Source organism: Octopus sinensis, linkage group LG17 (genome assembly GCF_006345805.1).
Source record: "Octopus sinensis linkage group LG17, ASM634580v1, whole genome shotgun sequence".
In the NCBI taxonomy this organism is placed as follows: Eukaryota; Metazoa; Mollusca; class Cephalopoda; order Octopoda; family Octopodidae; genus Octopus; species Octopus sinensis.
Window position 1 is genome coordinate 13,697,533 of NC_043013.1, and position 25,603 is coordinate 13,723,135.

Here is a 25,603-nt window from a genome sequence, read left to right on the forward strand (position 1 = left end):
GAATATAAAGACAGACGAAATACTGTTAATGATTTTGTCTGGTGTATATTTAAAAGCGGGTGAGCTAACAAAATCGTTTGCACGCCGGACGAAATACTTAGCGGCATTTCGTTCGTTTTTACGTTCTGAGTTCAAATTTCGCCAAGGTCGACTTTGCCTTTTATTCCTTTCAGGGTCGATAAAATAGGTACCAGTCATGTACTGAGGTCGATGTATTCGACTTATTCACTCATCATAAATTATTGGCCTTGTGCTAAAATTTGAAACGAATATTAGGAATATATTATTATTATTATAATTATTATTATTATTATTAAGCGTGTTATTTTCCCTCATAATTCTTAATTTCTCTTTCTTTTTTTTTTTTTCTAAATTTTCCCGACTTGATTGGTGTAAAGAAATTTAATTTTGTCTCCACTAACCAAACACATCTAAAGAAAGTTGAAGAATTGTTAGAACGAAGCCAAAAATTAATATTGCGAATCTCTTAAGAGCAGGAACAGGTTGACAAGAGTTGTTTCCCTTTAATTGCTTTTTCTACAAAATTATGCAAAGAATAGTTTTTAAATATAGTAAGACCTCGATATACGAGTTAATTTGTACTTGGAAACCGCACCTAAAACAAAAACTCGTAAAGCAGAGCAATAATTTTCCATAGTAGCAATGTTATAAACCGTAATTCGTTCCCAGAAAAATATTTTATCTATAAAATATATAATACTCGTAAATAAATGGCAATAAGCACCAAGTTTTGTCAGTGAACAAACAGGCCGTGGTTTTGAAGACGAAGAAAATATTTTGACACAAATGAAAATTAAATTAACGGTTTTTGTGTGTTCTTGGATGGCTTACAAATATCTTCCATGCTGCAATTGTTTTTTTTTTGTTTTAGCACATGATCTCAGATCAAGTCACTTGCTATGCAAATACATCTCCGTAAATGTAAAGAATATTTTATGTAAAGTGAAAAGAATGTCAAGATCATTTGTAATAAAAAAAATATTATTATAATCGTTTTCTGAATCACTTTTACTCGCACTAGACTCGCGCACACCATCACTTGTAGACCCGTTCGCCGATTCACAAGCACTCGTAGACGGACTTGTAGATTTCTGTTTAAAAACCAAATATAGAGTTGTTTGCTTCTAAGAAGCTTTTTTTCACTCTCTATAAATTTCCCTGTAACCTGCAGAAGCATTTGTTATGGTAATACGAACTTTTGCACTTCATTCAAAATTTGGATCTTGTATATCCTGAATTTAAACCATTCTGAAATATGAATAAATAAGTATTAAATAAGTAATCTGAATGCTAGAGGGTTAAAGTTATTCACCATTTATCCAATCAATGGAGTAATAGATACATTTACCCTATTTGTAGGGGTACTATATAAGTTTACTATAAACGGCTATCAAAACGAAGCGCTGATACTGAGCTTTCCCATGAAACTACTCATATCATGTCATACTGTAGTGGAATACGTCTTGAATAAACAAAAATATAATTCTTTTTTAGGAAGGGTGGGTCTCGAAGCAGATAAAGCTATAAATAATAGCCTCTAAATATTAGTTTAAAATCCTTGTGGATAGAAAATATTGACGGTGGCTCATGGGACTCAAACCTTCATCTCCTGTTATCATGACAGATGTTCTGCCATTGTACCAAAGAAAATCTTTTTAATTATTCAAACCATTTTAAAACTTCATTGTTTCTAGCATGAATGTAATATGTAACTATTGGGTTGTCCGGAAAGTTCATGCCGATTTTTAAAAGAAAGAAAAAGGTCAATAAATACTTGCCATTACATTTTTAATCAACCAAATATGAACCATTTTGTTGCACAATGCGTCTCCATCTTTCCTTTAACTTGAAAGTACCCTCTTCCCAGAATTGAGGTGGTTTCATAGCAAAGAATTCATTAAGGTATCTTTTTTACGTCATCCAAGGAATTGAAATTTTTACCATCAAGACTATACTGCAGAGACCTGAATAAGTGGAAATCCGAAGGAGCAATATCTGGTGAATATGGAGGGTGGGGTAACACATCCCAGCCGAGCTGCAGCAATTTTTGTCTGGTTCCCAAAGCATCAAGTGTCGAAAATGAACTTTCTTATCTTCCATTTTAAAGGGTTACAGAATTAACACAGGTTATAGGAACATAAACCTTCTTCCGCGAAAAGATAGCTTAAACTGTGCTCTAAATGAAAAGATAGCTTAAACTGTGATCTAATTTTTTAATTATAGAATAGCTAATAAAAGCTATTACTTTCAGTCTTTTAAAATCTAAATATTTTAAAATTTTAACTTTAGCTGCAATATTTTAAATACAAATATGCTTGTCCCACGCTTTTACCAGATATAAAAAAAACTTGTTCTGTACTTTTTCAGGTTTAATGACTTAAGAATATTAACTTTCTTGTGTCCGCATTTTTCATTGTAATTTCTTTATACCTGCTTTTACCTTTTGAATAATTTAAATCTTGTTTTAATTTGTACATCTAATGGATTATTCCGATTTGGTCCCAAAGTTACCAACAGAGTTACACAGATAGGGCAGGTGTTAAAAATCAACATTATATCGATTCCGTTATTGCTTTTGTTGCTTTTCAAGGACACGTTTTATTATTTCAAACCATATTCTGTATTCACAGTTTTGATTTCTTAGTGTAGCCTGTATGAACATGTTTGTATTCATTTGTTATCTGCTAAACCTTATTCATTGGTTTTCGTCACTGAACCATCTGACAACTTGTCTGTGACTACAGTGTTTGAAACATTTTTTTTTTCTGACACCTGTCCATACAAATGGGTGTCTTTCAGTCAACGCTAGAAATCATTAGACGTCAAACGAATATAAAAATAAATCGATTGGCTAATGTCTTGTTAACATGCAAATTGGCAGGGATTTTCCTTCTCTTGTAACGATCGTGTTTCAGTTTAATGATTTCGAGGGGAAAATGTTCGATTTAAGTCCAGAATTTGAAGAATCAATAAAATGTGAGACAAAATCGCATCCGGTATTTAGTCATGAAGCTTACCATCCTAAGTTCATATCGCACTCAAATTAGATTCGCCTTTCATTCTTCCTCAAAGTCAGTTTTGTATTCCTTTAAAGAACCCTAAATATGAATGGAATTATTATGCATACATACATACATACATACATACATACATGGATACATACATACATAGAGATTTACATACATACGAATACATACACATATAAATACATATATACTCGCATGCATACATATAGACGGACATACATACACATACACACCTAAATACATGTATGCGCATACATACATACATATATATATATTTTATATATATATATATATATATATATATATATATATATATATATATATATATATATATATATACATACACATACAAACATAAATGTATGCATATTTACATTGAAAAATGCGAGCAAGAGAAATAATATTCTTAAGATTATAAACCTGGAAAATTACAGGACAAGTTACAGGACTTGAAAATATTTGGATTTAAAAAATATTACCTTTTATTAAAACTAAAAATTTTATTACAAGTTATTACTTCTACTTGAGTGTGCGTGTTACTTATATTGAAAATTTAAAATAGCTCAAAATATTTCTTGCACTTTAAAACATGTTCAATTTTTTAATTATCAATTAATAATTAGAAAGTTGAAAATAGGTTATAAAACATAATAGTAGAACATAATTTGTACAAGAAATAGAACAATACAAAATTAGCTATCTATTGCAGTAAAAGCTACCTGTAACAACAAATTCACAGTAAAATTTGCTTGAATTATTGCCTGAGTTATTGTCAAGTCTTCCCAGTTTTAGTCTTGACCCAATGCCTATTTTTTACACAAGGAATTTGCCTACCATGTATTCTATTCTACTTTGTATAAAGCTTTAGTTATATTAGGACTTCTGTTTCTCAGTATTCAAGTGTATCAATATTTTAACAAAATGATAGTACCTTTTTTTTTTTAGTTATAATATTACTTTGTAAATCAAAATCAAATAATTTTAAGTATTCACATTTTATCCTTAGCTGCAATATTTTAAGTAAATTTTTTTATGCACTTTACCATATATAATAAGTTGTCTTGAACTTTTCCAAGTGTAATAAATTGTCCTGTAATTTTTCAAGTTTTTAATCTTAAGAATATTGAAAAATAGAGATAAGGAAATAATTTTATTCTCAAATGTAGGATAATGCTAATAATATAGCATTAGCAGGATAACCTATCCATATTTTGTAGAAAAATCTGTTGGCGACCAGCCATGAGATTCGAACTCACCACATCCCGGTGATTATGCAACAAGTGCTTTACCATTAAGCTACACTACCTGGCGACAAATTCTTCTGCAATTTTTGGATACATAAATCTAGCTTTATAAGATGCTATCATACGATAAATTCAACTTACGTTGAAAGTCAACAAACAAGATTTGCTTTTGAAGCGTATTAAAAGATATAGATAAAGAAATAATTTCATTCTCAAACGCAGGATAATGCTAATAATATAGCTTGAACAGGATAATCTATCCATATTTTGTAGAAAAATCTGTTAGGGGCCAGCTATGAGACTCGAACTCAAAACCCTGTGATTACGTTGTAAGTGCTTTACCATCAAGCTAAACTGCCCAGCGACAAATTCTTCTGCAATTTTCGGATATTTAAATCTAGCTTTATAAGACGCTATCATACAGATGAAGAAATAATTTTATTCTCAAACGCATGGTGATGCTAATGATATAGCATGAACTGGAGAAATTAGCCATATTCTGTTTATTGACTTTCAACTTATGTTGTATTATACGTAAGATAGAGTCTTTTGAAGCTAGATTTATGCATCCAAAAATTGCAAAAGAATTCGTCGCTGGGCAGTTTAGCTTAATGGTAATCACAGGGATGTGAGTTCGAGTCTCATGGCTTGCCTCCGACAGATTTTTCTAAAGAAATATGGATAGTTTATATATACTTATTTTTATGTATTTATTATTTATTATTTTATGATTATTATATGCGAACTATATTATAAAAATATTAATAGTGGTTGTTTTGTTAAATAGTTTAGTAATTAAATGTTGGAGTATAACTAGGTTAAAGATATTCTAAAGTCTATTAATGTTTTCTTAAAGCTAAATTATATCTCCACATATAAATACATTTTTCTATCTATTTACTCTATTTTTTTACCTTAAATATTTAACATAATAACTTATGTTTTAAGTTTCAAATTTAGTTAATGGAGTTTCTTTAATAAGAAAATTATTATTTTATTTATTTTTTAAATAAATATTGTTTAACTCTATTTTCTTATTTATTTAACAATTATTCTTAACCTGAAGATTGATTATAATTTTAAATTGAATTAATTTCAATTAAACTTAAATTTAATTGTAATTCGAATTTAATTATAGCCATGAAACGTAGTTTTTTTTACTTATTATATATTGATCATTCATATTTATACTTTTTGTGATCTAGTTATATGTTTTATAAAAATATATTCTATTTGTTATTTATGTTTTGGTTTATGTCTATCATAGTTTGAGTTGCTTAATAGTGATTTTATCTCTAATTTTATATTTTATATATTTATATTGTGAATTTTGATTTAATACTAAATTGAATTTTTCCCTGTAAGTTTGGAGTTATACTACTTAATATTATTATGATTATATATATATACATGTGTGTGTCTGTTTGTCCCTCATCGCTATGTGACAAGCAGTATTGGCATATTTATGTGCCTGTAACACTGCAGTCCGACACTAAGGAACCGATACAATAAGTACCAGGCTTATAAAACAATAAGGACTGGGGAAAATTAATTCGACTAAGGTTCTCTAAGGCGGTGCTCCAGCATGGCCGCACTCTAATGAATGAATGAAACAAGTAAAAGATAAAAGAAGAAATAATTTCCAAAGAAATTCCATATTTTTGCGGTTTCTTACAGGTTTCCAACAATTTTATCCTCTTGGAAATGATTGTGAAGTTTCTTCGTGTAGCGCTAGTTTTCTACACAATCGTTTTATAGAGAAAACATCGTATTTATACACAATCACTAAATATTATCATGGAACACATTAAAACTGCCATTGAGTTTGATTTTAAAACAAAACTGGAAATGTGTGGAGAGAAATGTAAGAATATTTAGCTTACCAAAAAAGGTGGACAACCTGCGAAATAGTTTGAGCATTTTGAAACGTTGAAAGTCTTGAAACTGCAGAGTCTTGAAACATTGTTTGGCATCTTCTTCTCGCTCTTACTTTCACATTCCTTTCAGACATCAGATGATGGAGTGTTTCTGCACAGTAGAAGTGACGGGAAACTGTTCAATCTCTTGCGCCTGCGTGCCAAGACCAACATCAGAAACGTCCTGATCAAGGAGATGTTATTTGCTGATGATGCCGCTCTGGTAACACACACAGCAGAAGCCCTCCAAAGGCTCATTAACTGTTTTGAGCAAGCATGTAACGACTTTGGCTTAGCTATCAGCCTTAAGAAGACCAACATCATGGGCCAGGCTACATCGGACATCCCAAACATACATATTGGAGACCACAGATTACAAGAGGTGGAGAAGTTTACCTATCTGGGCTCTACCGTCACCTACAATCTATCCCTTGACGCTGAGCTCAATATACGTATTGGCAAGGCAGCTGCTGCGATGGCCCAACTCTCCAAACGGGCTTGGGACAACACTAAGCTGACCAAGACCACGAAAATGAAGATCTACCAGGCATGTGTACTCAGCACTCTACAGTATGGAAGTGAGACCTGGACGCTATACACACGCCAAGAGCGTCGCCTAAACATATTTCACCTGCGCTGCCTCCGAAAAATCCTCCGCATCAAATGGTAGAATCATATCCCCAACAAAGATGTCCTCAGGCAAGCAGGAATACCAAGCATGTTTGCACTCCTCACACAAAGACGTATGAGATGGCTTGGGCATGTTAGCCGTATGAAAGATGGCAGAATCCCCAAGGACATACTCTACGGAGAGCTTGCTAGGGGTACTAGGTCTGTGGGTAGACCGATCTTACGTTACAAGGATGTTTGCAAAAGGGACATGAAGGCCTGCAACATCAATATTAGCGGTTGGGAGGCAGTTGCCGGCAACCGTGGAGAATGGCGACGTACCGTAAAAGAGGGAATACAAAGGAGTGACAGAGAGAGAGAGGAGAAGTGGAAAGAAAGGAAGAGACGTAAACAAGAGACTATGGCAATACAACCAGCCAGGAACAGTCTTCGCTACATTTGCGGTACCTGCCAGAGGGAGTGTTTGTCCAGGATAGGACTACACAGCCACAGCAGGAAATGTATCAGGACATGAAATATAAAAGCCGGACTAGACTACTTCATGCGCAACACCATTGTCTCCCGAGACAGAAAGGATGCCAATACAATACTGCTTGGTGCCTGTAACATCCCTCATCAGATATAGAGGAAACAGTTAAGTCAGTGTTGGAGATTTTGCTAGTCTTGCTTACAGTTTCCCTCATTTCACAATCATGTAGCAACATTTATCCTGGCCAAACTGCAGCTCTGTAGCCTTTGAGAATGTACGTATGTCATTATTCAGTTTTATTTCAAGATTTCTTGCCAAAAGAGAAAGGGCCAGTTTCCTAACAAAAATCCAAGGCTCCTTCATTGTAATTTTAGCATCAACAACAGGATATGTTTGTGTGTATGTATATATGCATACGTACAGCTTTGTGGCTTTTGTGTATGTATGTATGTATGTATGTATGTATGTATGTATGCATGTGTGTATGCATATATATCTATTTATGTATGTATGCAAGCATTTATGTATGTATGCCAGTATTCAGTTTTATTCAGTTTTATTTCAAGCTTTCTTGACAATAGAGGAGCCGGATTCTAACCCATAACCAATTCTTCATTTGAATTTCAAAAATATAAATCAAATATTTGTGTATGTGCATTTTGTATGTTTTGTTTTATGTATGTATTCCAATGCATATACTTGCATATCTAGACATACTCATATATACTTAAATGATAAGCCTCTGGAAAATTTTATAAGATATTTAGAGTTCCATTGATTGCTTGGATCTGTAGTCTTCGAATTAGCTTTCTTCTTTCTGAGTTTGAGAAGTCCAATTACTCAAGATTGGTATTTAAGCATTGTGTTACATATACTAGTGCCCTAATAATTACAGGTATAAACACGAACTTGTAATCTGATTAGAGTAACTGCAGATTTTGCGTAGGTATTTTATTTTTCAGCGTATTTTCTCTTTCGCTTCTCTTTGGCTTTATGTTAACATCTGCAGGGGAGTTGACTTCCACAACGATACACAGTCTCTCTTCTGTATCCCAAATCATTATACCAGGTATATGTTTATAATTTATTGAGGTTTCCAGTGGAGCATTTCACCTGTACTCCTTTTTATTATAAGTGGATATGGAGTCTACCATACCGTGGGTTCTTCTTTGTTCTCGGGTTTATGCTTCCGACGGAACTCGTTATATACAATGTCCTAGCTACTACATCATATCTCATCGGTAGCTAATACAGTGATGACATTTTCGACCAACTGTATAGGTTGTCATATATTACTGCTTTTCATGTATCTCTCTTCTTTTGTGCATCGTATATTTGGTTGATATTTCATATCCCTGGATTGAAACCGCATACTCTTCAAGTCAAGGTGGGAAGTAGGAATCTGGTTGATGGTTTATAATAGACTGCTTTAATGACAAATGTTACTATTATCTCGGTGCTTCCTACTCACATATACATGCATGGGCTTCTGCTGATATGCGCTCATCTTTTCATCTGATGACATACCGTGGTAGAGTCGTGCGGCTTTTTTGATATGTATTTAAGCTTATCAGACAAGAAATGCTGCTCAAGGAGCCGCTTTCCAAGTCTTATGATCTTAGCCTCATATATGCAAACCTGGTCAAGAGATGCACTTAGACATTTGGTGGTTAAAAGATTATGTATGTATGTCTGTATGTATGCATGTATGTATGTATATAAGCATGTACGTATGTATATATATACGTATGCATTCATGTATTTATATATGCATATGTATCCATAAATTTATGTATCTATGTATATAAGCATGTGTTTATGTATGTGTGTATGCATGTATATATGTATGTATGTGTGTATGTATGTATATATGTATGTATGTATATATGAACGGATGAATGGATGGATGTACGGATGGATGTCTACATGAATGTATATTGGATTACGTAGGTATACAAATTTTGTCATTTGACCTGTCATGTTAGTGTATTCTTAAGTTTTGTCACGATTAGAATGCATTGTATGATCTCATATAGGAGTGGCAAATTGCAGCTGTCACGGCCTCCTGATAGATAGATTTGTCTTTCGGATTAAGCTTACCGTCTTTTCTTTAAAATCAGTATGACCTCTTTTATACTTCAATGCGCTTTACTATTTAATGTGTGGGCGCCAGGTTTAGACCGCACCATTATACTAAAAGTATTTGCATTGAACAGTTCGGCTTAGATGAACAGAATCGAAGGTTGGCATTGGTATGTATCTGTTTTATGATTATTTTGTTTATCCTCAAACCTTTGGCTAATTTTCTGATCCCTGATCAAATGCTTTCGAACTTTTGCAGAAATGATGTAACAGCTGCTTCGTTATCTGTGAACTCTTAGGAATGTTAATCAATTCCATTTAAAAATCTATAATTTATAGTTTCTCCCCGTAGTTTCGACACTATTCCGATATTTTAAAAACAATATTGTTTTTATTAACTTTTCATCCAACTACACCACAAAATCTTCACTTTTGAACATTTTCGAAATTCATTTTATATGTTTGTGTTTCTACATTTAAACAAAATAAGATCAGACGTTCTTTTTCAAAATCTCAAAATAATTTTCATACATACGTACATACATACATACATACATACATACATACATACATACATACAGAAATGTGCATTATCTATTGTTGAGTCATTATACCTGAGAATGTAAACTTTCTACTTCTTATGTTCTGTCTAATAACCATAACCAACTCATGCCAGCATGGAACATGGATGTTAAATGATGATGATGATGAACCCAAAACTACTTTACTCAGATCCTTCTGAATTGTTTTGTATACATCTGCATACACACACACACACACACACACACACACACACACACACACACACACACACACACACACACTCATATAATGAACTTAACTACATATAATTTGGTAGAAAACTGAATTAGGTAGAGTTCATAGAAGTAATTGTGAAACAGTATATTAACCATAAAAATATTATTCACTGTCTGCTTGTCTATAAATAGAGAGAAAAAGGCATAGCTATAGTTCACCCTCAAGTCTGAGCACTTTTTACTTCTTTACTTTTTTTTTACTGACTGTACCAATTTTGAAACGATATTCTGTATTAGATTCCTCTTCATTAAAATTAAATTATACTAATTGCTTTTTCTGAAATAAATGAGATATGCTTAAATACGAATTTCACCCTTATTCTCTCTCCAAGTCATCAATATATTTACCTCAAAAATTTTTTTCCATGCAAAATGTTTAAAGATTGTTTTTTAGAATTAGACTCGCTTCATTTGGAACTTTTAGGGAAGTTTAATTATACTAAATTGTCTTTCAGCCCTTTAGCATTCAAATTATTTTATTAAATGTTATGCTTATTTATTAATATTGTTTTGGAGATTTTGATGCAATTGTATATTTTTATAATGACATTGTAGAGCAGGTGTGAGAGGCCGTACCTTGCCAGTTTTATCATGAAGCAGGTAGGATATTTCAACCAGATACAGCCAGTTTAAATGCTAAATGGTTAAGAATATCATTCACTCATTGCTGTGGGTGAATAATGTGTGTGTGTGTGTGTGTGTGTGTGTGTGTGTGTGTGTTTATCACTGCTTGACAATGAGTATTGGATTGTCTTTGTCTCCATGAGATAGCACTTTGGCAAAAGAAATCAACAGGAAAAGTATCTAACTTTAAAACAATCACTGAAGTCAATTCAAATACCTAAACTCTTTGAGGCAGAGACCCCAGCATGATCACAGTTCTATGACTGATAAAAGTAAAAGAATATTCCTATTTCTATAAAGAATGGGCTGGTCATGGCTGAACTGCCTCTGCTCAAGGCTCTATTCAAATAGGTTTGATCTGAGCTAACAACAATGATAACTACAGTGACAACTCATGCTAAAAAGAGAGACTCTAGAAATTGCAGCTAAATTTCTTCCAAATCATACCCAATATATAACAAAAAGAAGTACATATTACAGGTAGATAATATAGTGTTAGATATGACCCTAAAAAGGGTAAAGATGATTATAGCTGGGATGCTTTTGATCATAGATCTACTTGATTTAAGTTTAACCTGGAGCTAAACAACAAGGAGTATCGCCGCCACCATCACCACTACTGCTATTACTAACACCTCTTATATTACTTCAACCGCTACCACTAACATGTATTATGAATAGCATTTGAGAATGGACTTACGGTCACATTAAGTACATGCAATAACAATTGTAACAGAGGAAACATAAAGCCGGATATATCTCAATATGTTAGTGTGATGCGTTAATGTATATAAGCTAACAGGCATATTTACGTGTTTCAGGTGTTTTTAAAGCTTTCTATTTATTCATTTTATTTCAACGTTTTATTAAGTGTAGAAGATATATATATACATATGTATGTGTATTTGTGTGTGTATATATATATATATATATATATGTATATATATATATCTTCTACACTTAATAAAACGTTGAAATAAAATGAATAAATAGAAAGCTTTAAAAACACCTGAAACACGTAAATATGCCTGTTAGCTTATATACATTAACGCATCACACTAACATATTGAGATATATCCGGCTTTATGTTTCCTCTGTTACAATTGTTATTGCATGTACTTAATGTGACCGTAAGTCCATTCTCAAATGCTATTCATAATACATGTTAGTGGTAGCGGTTGAAGTAATATAAGAGGTGTTAGTAATAGCAGTAGTGGTGATGGTGGCGGCGATACTCCTTGTTGTTTAGCTTCAGGTTAAACTTAAATCAAGTATGTGTCAAAATTAACAATTACAGTTTCTCATGAAAATTAACATAGAGGCATGTGACTCGATGATTCCAATGTCGATCATAGTGGGAAAGGACTGAGATAGTATTAAGCTTATGGTTAGGAGATCGTTTCGTGGCTGGAGAGAGAAAGAAAGAAGAAGAAAAGAGGAATACAGGAGAATAAAGGATGGAAGGATGAGAGAAAGACTAATGCGAGGGAGAAAAAGAAGATAATGCATTATCCTTCTATCCTTTAAAGCTTATAAATAAAATTATCTTAGTTTTAGTAGAGTTGAGAGAAGAACGAAGACGCACGCACATTTCGATAGATACCTTATATATTTGTTATATTTCTGTAACTTTTAATAATTTATAACCCTATTACCATTTATATTTCATATGTATTGTAGAAAACTCATATATTTCATATTCTACATCACATACCAAATCGTATATTTCTGGAATAAATATGCATGTGTATATCTCTATCTAGGGTCTGAAGAAGCGCTATAAAACTAAGCACTTCATGGACATGAAACCCAGGGTAACCCCATATAGCAGCCATATCTAAATTCTCTAGAGAGAGAGAGAGAGAGAGAGAGAGAGAATTTAGATATGGCTGCTATATGGGGTTACCCTGGGTTTCATGTCCATGAAGTGCTTAGTTTTATAGCGCTTCTTCAGACCCTAGATAGAGATATACACATGCATATTTATTCCAGAAATATACGATTTGGTATGTGATGTAGAATATGAAATATATGAGTTTTCTACAATACATATGAAATATAAATGGTAATAGGGTTATAAATTATTAAAAGTTACAGAAATATAACAAATATATAAGGTATCTATCGAAATGTGCGTGCGTCTTCGTTCTTCTCTCAACTCTACTAAAACTAAGATAATTTTATTTATAAGCTTTAAAGGATAGAAGGATAATGCATTATCTTCTTTTTCTCCCTCGCATTAGTCTTTCTCTCATCCTTCCATCCTTTATTCTCCTGTATTCCTCTTTTCTTCTTCTTTCTTTCTCTCTCCAGCCACGAAACGATCTCCTAACCATAAGCTTAATACTATCTCAGTCCTTTCCCACTATGATCGACATTGGAATCATCGAGTCACATGCCTCTATGTTAATTTTCATGAGAAACTGTAATTGTTAATTTTGACACATTTCGCCTGATGAAAACGGGTTTTTCTTTTGCATGATGTTACAGTTCTGTTCCTCAATAAAAGCACATTACAAACAGATGTAGTGAACCTTTATCCATCAGTTGTTATTATATATATAAATATAAATCTATCTATCTATCTATCTATCTATCTATCTATCTATCTATCTATCTATCTATCTATCTATCTATCTGTATTTATATATATATATAGTAGCAGTAGTAGTGGTAACAATAGTAGTAGTAGTAGTAGTAGTAGTAGTAGTAGTAGTAGTAGTAGTAGTAGTAGTGGGAAGAGGAGGTGGCGGTGGAGGAGGTGGTGGAAGGGGAGGAGGAGTAGGCATCCGTCGAGTGCGTTTTTCTTTGGTTGCGAGTTTCTGTTACACTTCCCCTCGCCTATATGACTACTGGACACAGGCTGTGGTGCCCTGGGTCACCTGCCGAGCCATACCACAGAACAAAATCTTCCAGAGGCCTTTTCGACATTTACTTCAATGTGGACGATCATTTGCGACCTCCTCTCATCTCAGGACATCCAGATCAAGCGACTTCATAACTCCCTTGAAGACGTCCTTGAACCGAAGGTGAAGTCATTCTCGTGCTCTTGTGCCGGTGGGCAATTCCCGGTACAGAAGGTTTTCGAATCCTTCCGTCCGGTATTCGATGCACGTAACCGAGCCAACGCAGACGACGCTGCTGGAGTAGGATGAGATACTCAAGATCTATCTATCTATCTATCTATCTATCTATCTATCTATCTATCTATCTATCTATCTATCTATCTATCTATCTATCTAACATAATACATTTCCTAATCTTGTAAGTTAATAGACACAAATAAGTGCTTAAAATACCTCACGCCGTTTATACAGGCATCCTTTGTTTTGCGGAACCTCAGGTTACTGAATTTCATACATATAGAAATACAGAAATATGATCACTAATTTCGGAATACTGCCTTTATTTCGCTCCACCCTCATTATAATGCATGTAAATGTTAAATCATAGTATCAATGATTTTTTTTTACATTGAACAACATCTTCTTCTCACTACTTCCGTCTTCATGTTGGTGTCTTGTGCACTTATTGTTTTCATACTTTCTCTCACCTACCAGCTCCCTTCTTGGCATCCCTCACATTGTTTGAGCATGTGTCCATTTTTACATAAGTTTGGTGATGGATAATACATCGGCAATATTGTAAAAAAACATTGTGTGTGTGTGTGTGTGTGTATTACAATACTTTCATAAGAATGTGGCAGCATATGTAGCCATATCATTCAGACGTTTTAGATTTTGCAAAAGGTCTACTTTCAGGATATTTCATGCGGACAGACTTCTACCAATTGTTCAGTTTTAATTATATCTGACTCATTCTTTGCTTTCCTTTTTTCTCTCTCTCTCCCTCTCTCCCCTTTTATGCATTAATTTATTTCATCTACGAAATCAGTCCCTTAAATAACTTCATTTTAAATACAGAAAGATCTCAACTTAATAATTCGAATGATCGTCAGTGATGAGATTTGAAGCAAGCAGTTTTTGGAAGGTTTTGATAAAAAGCAAGCAGTTTCCGAATAAACGATCATTTGGTTAAATACATCATTTAAAATGATAAATAAGAAAATGTCTCTAGTTTTTTCTATTTTATCCCTCAATTTTCATTTGCTGTTCATTTGGATTCATCACTAGATGTGGCTTTGCAACTTGTACTTAGTTCACATGAGTAGAAGGTGTATCTCATTACTTTAAAAATGTATCAAGCATTCCTAGGTTTCGCAACCAGTCTTCTTATTTTCTTTATAAATTTCATAAATCAGATGCAGTATATATTTAAATCAGCATCAACTTTCCTATGTTGCTCAAACTTTGTATCTTGGAACTAGAAATTCTCTTGCTTTTTAAATATGTGAAAAGGTTTTATGAATTCATTTAAGAGAGAAGCAATAATGAGTTTCCACTATTTGGTCTTTTTTCTTCAGTTTATTTAGAGTGTTTTTATTAATTTATAATGAATTTAGAGTGTTTTTATTAATTTATAATGAATTTAGAGTATATTTATTAATTTATAATGAATTATTGTAAAGGGAAAACATGCACACAATGTTAACCTGCAAACAAAATGAATGGCTGACCGAATGGAAAACATTCACAAACACATTATTGACGTCCAGTGTTGTAATTAAATTTTTGTAGCAATCTTTATGAATGCTTAATATTATTTTACGGGATTGCCTGCTTAATGAGCGCAAATTACTAGGTTTGGATGTAATAATCATCAGCGAGACTAGGAATTCGAATACACGCAAATTTGCATCCGTTTGTAGCAGATTCAATATCTTCACATTTCTTATTAAATCTGGAATGGGTGGTGGGGTGGCGAAGTGACAGGATTATTTCGGGAAAACCTGGGACTAGAGATCCATTCAATTTTCGTGGACCTGGGCAGACATGATTCTCGAGATGCGCTTTGTCTTCCTGGACTCTATGTTATTGGTTGTAGATGTGAACAGTAGCGAAGGTGGTGCCTTTAGACTGATAACTGTGTGTTCTTCACTGTGGAAAGGAAGCAGGATTTCTTCAGGCCTTTCGAGGGTTTCCTAGGAACGTCCCGATCTTTAGTGCTAGTGTGTAATTGCAACGCCATCTTGAATGCATGTCTCACATTCTGGCAGCACATCTGGCCCTTGATCTATTCTTCTACACTAAGCACGAAGGTTGAATTTTCAGAGCTAGAGTATGCGATCGAAGGAATAAGGGTGGAAGATGCTCAATGCAGCAACAAGGCCACAATTCGACCTTTGGCGAATTTGGAAGGGTGCGTGACGCTCTACTACAGCAGATGTGACACTTCGCTTAACTATTTGGGGTGGACTATGGATGGAGATGAGCTTTACTGCCTACATCGATGGTGTGCCATGGCTCTTGGCCTGGAATGCGAAGTTCTGTAAAAAGCCGATATCAGCTGATGAAATACGGGAAACAATATCGGGCTGGACGATGGAGGAGTCACCGGGGCCTGATGGTCTGTCCTTCAAGCTTTATCGTCATATGCCAGACTTATTCAGGGACTGCTTGACAGATTTCTATTGCAACTGGCAATAAACGTGGGAATATCCAGTTCTGTGGAAAGAAGTGTAGTGTTGCTGCTGAGAAAGGACCCGAACAAGTGAGATGGTTTGAAGATTTTGACCAAAATATTATCGAAAAAGTTGGTGCTGGTCCTCGATACTCCGATAGGTGAGGCACTGAATGTGCTATAGCAAACAGATTTATCTATAACAATCTCCACCTCACATGGTTCACCACAGAAAATTTAGGTAAAAAGCCTGGCATAGGTGGGGTTCTGGTTAATTTAAATCAGTTGGAACCGTTTGATAGAGTTGACCATTAATACTTGGTGACATTCCACTAAGTAATTGGATTCGGGCTCGTCTGCAGAAGCTAGATCATTACAATTTATTGTGTCATTTGCTTGGTGGTAACTTTAAATAGTCACCTATCGGTACTGTTTAGTATCAAGTACTCCGACCGTCAAGGATGACACCTCTCTTCCCTTTCTCTTCTGTACGTACTGTCCTAAGAGTTACTTCCTCTGAATTTGGGGGTTAAATGGGTTGGGGGCATCCCGTCAGAACTCTGGCATGAAAGATCCATGATTGCAGAAGCGGGTAATTGTCAGTGAAATAATGTCGGAGCTGATTGGTACTACACTGGGGAGCTGCGAGACGGGGACAGGAACAAAAGTTAACCAGAAGACGTCGGTGAGATTGCATCTGGGTACCTGGAGAAGCAGGTCCATGCCGTCCAACAGCATCATGGGGTAGTGGACGACTGTACCGGTTAAATTGCTCACGATTTGGTTTGATCCAAATCTCCAAGTGGAACAGACCTGGGAGACGGGATTTGTGGGGTGGCTAGTTTCAGTAAGAAATGGCTGTGAAGAAACTGTCCATGAAAGGCTTACTTTGCTTATGTTATCACCAGACTCTCGTGCCTTGCTCCACTTCATGGCTGATGAGATTGAAGCGTTTGGTTTTTCTTTTTCTGTGGAAGGGATGTGATCTATTGGTCAAACAGTTCATTCGCTGTCAACATACGCTGAGTGGAGGACCGATCATGCAATGTCTAGTGATGCGCAGTCACGCTCTGAGCCTGCGACATGTCCAACATTTCCTTGACGATAAGGATGTGCGATTACCGATTGTTAGATCCACAGATCGTGCCCCTGACTGAGCTGGAGTCCTGGATGGAGCGTAGACTAAGGCAGGGTGCTTGGCAGCTTGAGTGCTGGCAGGCGCTTACTCCTTACTGGCATTTCTTCTCGCTCTTTATGCTCCAGCTTCAAATACCACCACGGTCAACTTTGCTTTCATCGTTTTCGGGATCAATAAAATAAGAACCCAGTGAGTTCTGGAGCCGATTTTATCGACTTGCTTGCTCCCTCAAGATTCCATTTAAGAGTTTACATCAAATAATAGTCCTATTATTTGATGAAAACTCTCAGCTTATTTTGCTGGGTATGATGGAAAGTGTCGGCTGTTCACTGCAAGCAGACTCTGGTGACATTAGTTTACTGATCATGCTTCAAGAACCCTGCGGAGAACTCTTACAGCTGCAAGCAGTGCTGATTTTTGAGGGTATTTATATTTATATTTGTAGCAACCCTTTGCGCCATGCTGGTAGTTGAGTGTTGATACTGCCAAGGGCGCCAATTACTATTGGTATCACGTCCACACTTTTCATTACCCACAACTTTCGTGTATCCAAAACACTCGTAGTTGTTCAATTTCTTTCTTTGTTCCTCTTTGTTCACCACAACAATGTCAAGTTTTTGACGTCTGATATGATGGTTACACCGAATCATTGCATCCGACAGGACTTTGCAGTCTTATATCTAGGATTTGTTCATACTACGTCTTTGCTATTTTTAGGCCGTGAGTTCCACAGAGTTCCTACCAATGAAATTGTTAGAATGTCAGAAAAAATATTTTGCCTCTTTTGTTCAGGATTTTTATATTCTGATTTCAAATCTTGTCACAGTCAACTTTGTCTTTCATATTTTCAGGGCTGACAAAATAAAGTACTAGTCAGGTACTGAAGTCGATGATACTAACTCTTATTTTCCTTGATGGTCTTGTGTGAACATTAGAAAGAATTTTTATTATCGCTATATGTTGAATTAGTAGGTTAACTAAGGCTGCAAGCTGGCAGAGTCATTAGCATGCTGGACAAAATGCTTAGCAGTATTTCACTCATCTTTACATTCTGTGTTCAAATTCTGCTGAGGTTGACTTTGGCTTTCATACTTTCAGAGTCGTTGAAAATAAGTGTCAGTTGAGCACTGGGGTCGATGTAATTGACTACACTGTCCTCCCAAATTTCAGGCCTTGTGCCCGTATTAGAAACAATTATCTTTATTTAAAGGTATGCACAAATATATTGCATTTGAATATCAAGTCAGAACTGTTCATTTGGTATTGAGGACCTTTTGAGCAATCGTTGCAATTTCTAATATAACAGATTTCTGTATTAATCCAATTCTCGTATTATTTAAGAAACAACCAAGTTTATTGGTATCAGTACCTCGGGCGCCTATAACTACTGGGATAACTTATGAAGAAACCCTCCAGAATTATTGAAAATCTTGGCATTTTCTTTTTGCTCTTCCGTTTTTTTTCTTTTTACAACTGGTACATTCAGACACAACAACACCTGGGATGACATACTCTTTGGAAACCTTATCTAGCACGATAATATCTGTTCGTCTTGCTTGAATTTCAGGATCAGCTTTTCCCATAATACCTTAAACTGTTCATTCTCTATCACACTGTCTGGTCGTTGTTGGTACGATGATTCTCCCCTTAATCCAAAGCCTCTTTGAAGTAATCGTGCCTGCATTTATACTCTTTCTGTGAAAAAGGAACTCCAGTACTTATTATCTGCAGAATTGACTCGCCATTTTCGTTACACATTCTGTACTAAACACTTTCCATGGTTCTGTTTATTCTTGCTTTAATGACATTCGTTTGTAAAGACTGGATTTGAGCAACCACAATGAGGCCTTCTATTTGTTCTTTGATCTCTCCATTATTCAACCATAATCACGATTTATCTGCTGCAACATCCTGCCTTCGTCTGAAATGCTTACCATCTAACTCTTTTCAACAGTTGTTGCTCCTGTTTTCTTCTTTCCTTGTATTATTTCACAATCTGCAAAGTGTCTTCTCTCTTACTCTTCTATATCATATTCAGCCATCTCCTTGCTGTTTTCTATCAATAACTATCACTTCTATTTTGCCTGTTTGGAGCTTTTTTGATGATTTTCGGATGTGATCTTTATAATCCATTTACACTGTTCTCTCTTTCAGAGACGAAGAATTCTGTACATTATTTACATTATTTACATTAGACGGTTATGTGTCCTCAGCTTGTTTGTTGTTATCAAAACGTTTCGGCTGATTTATTCCTCAGCCTTCATCAGGTGTCCTGGTGGAATTTTAGTAACATCACCAACAAATACCTTAAGAATGAGAACTTAAGGTTGGGTCTAAAATTCCACTAGAACACCTGATGAAGGCTGGAGAGTAAATAAGCCGAAACGTTGTGGCAACAACAAACAACACGAGGACACATATCCGACTAATGTAAATAATGTAAATAATAATCCATCTATACTTATATAAACTGTGTTTCATATTACATTTGATGATTTTATTTTCCTAAACATTTCTAAATTATGCCTAAAATAATATGTTAAGTGATTTTCACCGATATCATGAAAACTGAACCTTATAAAAGTAAAATAATTATAAACACTATTTCATATCTTTATTTGAAAGCAATAATAGCTATGTTCAGATTTCTACAACTAAACTGAAAATAAAAATATCTTTTCCCATTATATTTTCTGAGTCTATATCTGTGTGTAGTTGGATTTATAGATGTGGTTATTCTTTGTCTTTTGCACACTACAGTTACTTATATACATCCTCTTTCATATAAGCATATTGTTTAAACCTTGCTACTAACAGCTAAACATTCTAACTCCAAAACTTTTTCTGCATGTTTGTATTATTCTCTAGATTGGAAGAGGTGGAGGACGAAGGCCGGTGGCAATGGCATCTTCTGCCAATTGGTAAGTACACAAACATTTCCATATTACATTTATTCATCATATTTAAGGACACCACTAAACCTCTAAATCTCTTCATATCTGATCCTTAGAGAATTTTAAGTATTGCTTTTATCCTTTAGTATTTGAACAATTTCAACAATAATAAAAGAAAGAATAAACTATATTTACTCCACCATATTACTGGTATTTATATAAAGGGAAAGCGATGTTATTGAGTATTTTCCATGATGGAAAAATGAAAGAGAATCGACAGTTAAGAGATGATATCTGGCAAGTACTTAGTACAACAGTCTGTAAGTTCAGGTAACTTAGTCACCTTAGAAAAATTTAGAACATTAATAACCAAATTAAGATTAATGTTTTACGAAGTCTCTACACCAAGTGAAAGAATTAATATAAAACATACGGATTTTATTAATTGGCAGTGAATTTCTACCTACAATGCTATTTAATATTACGTCATTTCAATGATATTTGACGTATTTTATTGTGACAGAAAGTTTTAGTCGAATGAATCGATCCCAGATCTTATTCTGTTTTTAAGCGTGGTATTTATGCTATCCGAAGGGTACTATTAATTAATATCCTAGAAACAGCTGTAAGACCTTTTATCTATAAATGCTCTAATATCTATGCAGCCTTGGTTATTTATCTTATTACGCCAAAAATTCATGATAGATCGTTAGCCACTACACACATTTTTATCTCCTTGTTTTTTTCTGTGTCCCTTTCTGTAGAAGAACGTAGGCTCGAAACGTAAAAGACTTTTTCTATTCCTGAGCGTTATACTAATACATCTGTTTGTTTTGTATACCACCTCTCTTCGTCCTTTGTTTTTTTCGAAAACTCTCCCTATATATATATATGGATTTCGTAGACAGAAACTTACAGAAATCAATCGTTTATATATGTATGTACATATGTAAGTGTATGTGTGTGACTTTGTTTCTGTGTTTCGCCCTCATCACTGCTTCACAACTGCTGTCCGTTTATTTACATCCCCATAACTTACTGGTTTCACAAGAAGAAACTAATAGAATAAGTACCAGGCTTATCAACATAAAAAAGCACAAGGCTCTCTCATATTTTTGTTTGCCCACTCAGTTGTATCTATCAATCTATTTTTGTGTGTATATACACGTTGCCCGTGTTACGTGTAATTGAAGAATTAGACTTTTCTGTTATGTTTTCTGTAATGTTTCGAAATTCATTAAAATTGCAGATGAGGGTTATTTCCCTCTTTACACAACCTAAAAATAAATGTAACCGTACCACATGTATCCCATACTAATGATTTTTATGCGCTTATTCCAAGAGTCTAGTCTTATAGAACCTGTTAAAAGGATTTTGCTCCTGAAAAATGGAGGTCATGGAGCGCTCTAAAATATGAGAGTTAAGGCCCCTATTGGTGGGGGATGTCTTAATGTCAAGCAGAGAAGTTGAATTGTTGAGAATCTTTTTAACTTGGGTCTTATATCTATTGCTTGAATTTCTTTGAAATAGGAAATATATGTTCACTGGGTTTGTAAAATAGAGCAACGCTACAGGAAACCAAAAGACGAATCATCACAATAAGCAGTCAGCTACCCTACTCCAGTCGTTACCACTCCCAATGTAATATTCCCAATGTAGTATTACAGCCGTAAGATGCATTACGAATCTACAGTAATTGGAAGGGCGTGACCCAACTGAAATAAACATTAACAACTGTGTGACGTGAGGGCTAAGGAGAAATGAAAGTTGGAGTTTGCAAATGACCACTGTACTGATACGTAACTGGATAGAATAAATTTACAATCTATAAATGTCTTTGAATAACCAGTCACTCATCTGGGAAGGCCTTGAAATCAATGTTACTATCTGGGGACTATGTGTGACTCAGTGATACTAAAAAGACTGAAAGGAGGTCTGCAATCAAATAACTTTACTCAACACTTTGCAACTGAATCAGCGGAACCAAAGATGCCTCCCATTTTCTTGACAATTTATACACCACATTGCAGAAATCACAATCTAAGTGTATGCCAAAGCAAACTCTTACACTGTTGTATCATTGAATTACAAATAATGCTCATCTTCTATGCTCGGGTGACCCTACAGCTTCCAAGAGTACAACTGTATTCGTCTTTGCTTAGATAAAATGATTAAATTGTGGGTATTAAGTCCCCATTAATGGGTCTTTCTAACTTGCAAGAAGATGAAATTTTATAAATATTACTTCATTTGTATTTAATATCTGTGGTTAAAATTTCATCAGCAGCAAAAATGTATGAATTGTCATGGGGTTATGACCTTATGCATAGAATATAATTCCCAAATTTCGTAAAGATCCATTCAGTACTTTTGACCTAATTTTGGATCATAAAAGAAATGACTAAAATTTGGGAGTTAAGGCCCTCAATATGGTGTCTTAGAATCCTCATATGAAGTGGAATCTTTGAGAATACTTCTTGATGTGTGTCAATTACTCATGGTTGAAATTTCATCAACATCGAAAATTTATGAATTTTCATGGGGGGTTCTGCCCCCTTTAAGCCATCTGAAATTCAAACCACACATTGCATTATACCCGCCCTTATGCATTGAATCTAAGTTTCAAATATCATAAGGATCCATTCAGTAATTTTGGTCCATGAAATTGTATGAAACACTCAGCATTACTCTTCTCTCTAGGCTTGGATTTTGTGTTCCAAATTTCATTATGTTCGGTGCAGCGGTTTTTGAATACACAAGTAACACGCGAACACACATAAAGACGTTGACGTTGATATAATAGATATGAATAATGTTGAAAAAAGCCTGCGAAACGCAGAACATAAACAAATGTGGCGTTAACAAAAAAAAAAGCACGAAGAAGTTCCAACAATAATAATCCAACAATGCAACACTCACGTACGAAATGAACTACTCCAAAGGCGAAGAAATTTGGAATGCCAGGAATGCGGTTCAAGTTCATTTTTATAGCCATAACCTCCACGAGATGCACGTGCATTTCGGTTTTCTTTTCAATAGTTTGCGACTGCTACCCACGACATTCAACGCAGCTGCATTTTGGCGTCCCGTTTCAGGAAAGTCTAAAGACTGCCTGTAATTTGGGTCTCAGCCATAAATCAGCATGTTTGGAATATTTACTCTTACATCACTGAAATATATTTAGAATATAAAATTACATTTGAAAAAGATTGCGTTTCTTTTGCGATTCAGTGCACATTAGGAAATCGTAGATAGTGACCACACAGCAATGCCAAATAATATCATAAGCACTGGGAGTGTAAAATACGAAGTCAAACGTAACGAAAAGGAAGAAAACAACGAAAGGCAACAAACCCAGGCCGTATGAATGTATAATGATGAGCTATATGCACGAAATCAGAACACCACAGACAAAAAATATGAACAGGAAGGAAAGCGAAACAAATCTAAAACCTTAAAAGAGTGATTATGATACTCTAAATATGAATATAATCAAAGAATTGAAAGGCTCAGATCTCAGTATGGACAACTGACTGTAGCTCCCCAAAATTAAGATTGATTTTAAAGCCACATTAATAATAAATAATAGGAAACTGGCCGTCACGGAACTAATACCCACAGAAACAAACGTCAGTATAATCAGGTTAAATGCTATAATATATCAAAGCTGGATACCCTCTCAAACCCATCCAAACAGGAGAATTACCACCTAAAAAAAATCCTGTGGATAAAGAATATCTAGAAAAAGATATAAAATAAAAGAAAGGATCTGTCAGTCCTTAAGGAAATTAGTAGACAATCAACACTACTAAGCAACAAGAACAGAAGTAAAATACTATGGAAATAGGAAATTCTAGAACAAAGTATACCTGGGATAAAAGAACAGCTAAAGCAAGATATCCTCGCCAAAGTCCAAAAAATCCGCCAGTATGAGATACGCCAACGTTTCTTTGAACAAAACAAACAGTTCTACTCCAATCTCAAAAGATTCTACCTAGAACTTGCCAAAAATAAAATAGAGATCAATGGAAAGAAATATGGTCGGTGAGAGAACAACCTAGGAAAAGGTCTGTCAAAGTAACAAAAACAGCTCCTCTACAAATCTGGACTCCTATAACAACTGAAGAGGTCGGCAACCATGCACTACGAGGTCTCCAATTTCTGGTTGAAATATCAAACAGGAATACAGAAAACGATGCCCGGGAAATTTGATGAAATACTAAAAGGAGACAATATTTGAAGGGCCCATGGAAGGGAAACATTTCCTGATTACCAAGTCCACTGAAACGGGAAACCCACAAAATTACAAACCGATAACTTGTCTCGCTACAATTTACAAAACCTTTACTGCAGAGAATGGGCAAACATCTGGAAGATAACAACCTGTTTCTGAAACAGAAGAAGGGGTGCTGCAAAAGCATCAGCTACCTGCCAATAAAGCCATAACTGAAGACAGCCGACAAGAGAAGAATGGTCCAAGTATGACTGGGATCGATTATCGAAAAGCTTTTGATAATATTCTATGACCAAAGTAACGACAATAATCGAAAGAGAGCCGTCCCCGTTAGAACAGTAATATTCCAGGGAGACACGATCTTTCCACTCTTTCTGCTTGGCACTGACACCTTTATCTGACGTGCTAAATAGAACTAGATATGGATACAACTTTTACGGGAAAACAATCGACCAACTCTTGTATAAGGATGATCTAAAACTATACGCTACAAATGATAAACAGCTGGAAACAGTACAAGAGAGAGTACATGACTTTGCCAATGAAATAAACATGGAATTTGGCTTAGAAAAATGATAAAGTATTAGCGAAAAACTGATGAAGAATTAGCGAGTCTCTGTGACTTATACATATACGTTTTTAGCTGTTGTTTATTTCTATATATGGCTGTGCGCGCGCGCGTGCAAAATAGTGAGTTAAAAAGCGAAAAATGAAAACAAACGGGACAACGAACACAAAAATGTATTATAGCTTGACGCCCACTGAAAGGAGTAGGTATGACATTTCGATCATTTACACACACACACACATATATATACATATATATATATATATATATATATATATATATATATATATATATATATATATATATATATACATATATAAATATATATATGTATATATATGTATATATTATAGATAATATATGCCTATATACATACTTACATTTATACATATATATATATATATATATATATATATATA

At 34.7% G+C, this 25,603-nt stretch overlaps 1 protein-coding gene across 4 annotated transcripts in view; it reads left to right on the top strand.

Moving 5' to 3' along the window:
• Window positions 1–9,452: 9,452 nt before the first annotated feature.
• Window positions 9,453–25,603, top strand: part of LOC115221048 (transient receptor potential cation channel subfamily M member 2-like) — a 706,843-nt gene continuing 690,692 nt past the window's right edge. For all 4 annotated transcript variants that reach the window (XM_036510357.1, XM_036510358.1, XM_036510359.1 and 1 more), the window contains exons 1-2: window positions 9,453–9,558; window positions 20,357–20,409. The gene's annotated coding sequence lies outside the window, so the exon portion shown is untranslated. The remainder of the gene's footprint in view (window positions 9,559–20,356; window positions 20,410–25,603) is intronic.